Raw genomic sequence first — 371 nt, forward strand, 5'->3', positions numbered from 1 at the left:
CGGAGCTGCCCCCGCGTCCACCGGGCAGCTGCTTCCACGGCTTCCATTAGGTAACGTATGGGCCATTTTATGAGCTGGTTTTCTTTTCACAGGCTAGTTGGCTGCGTGGGACATTTTATGGGGAATGTGGAAACTTGCTGAGAGGCTGGGATCCTGGGGTGTGACTTCTCGTTTTTTATTTTTCGTTTTTAAAGCGAAAGTGCAGAGCTGGGCTTCTGGGAAGTGGCTTTCCTGCCCGTAATTACGTTGGCCTCCAGTGTCCCAGCTCGTTCGCATTAAATCTCCCGGGCTCTTCCCCGTCCGCGCCTGTGCCAGGTCAGGGCTGGGGTAGCTGTAGCCCCAAAAGCACTCGGGGGAGAGATGTCAGGCTC

This window comes from Egretta garzetta, unplaced genomic scaffold (genome assembly GCF_000687185.1).
Source record: "Egretta garzetta isolate BGI_Z169 unplaced genomic scaffold, ASM68718v1 scaffold1044, whole genome shotgun sequence".
In the NCBI taxonomy this organism is placed as follows: domain Eukaryota; kingdom Metazoa; phylum Chordata; class Aves; order Pelecaniformes; family Ardeidae; genus Egretta; species Egretta garzetta.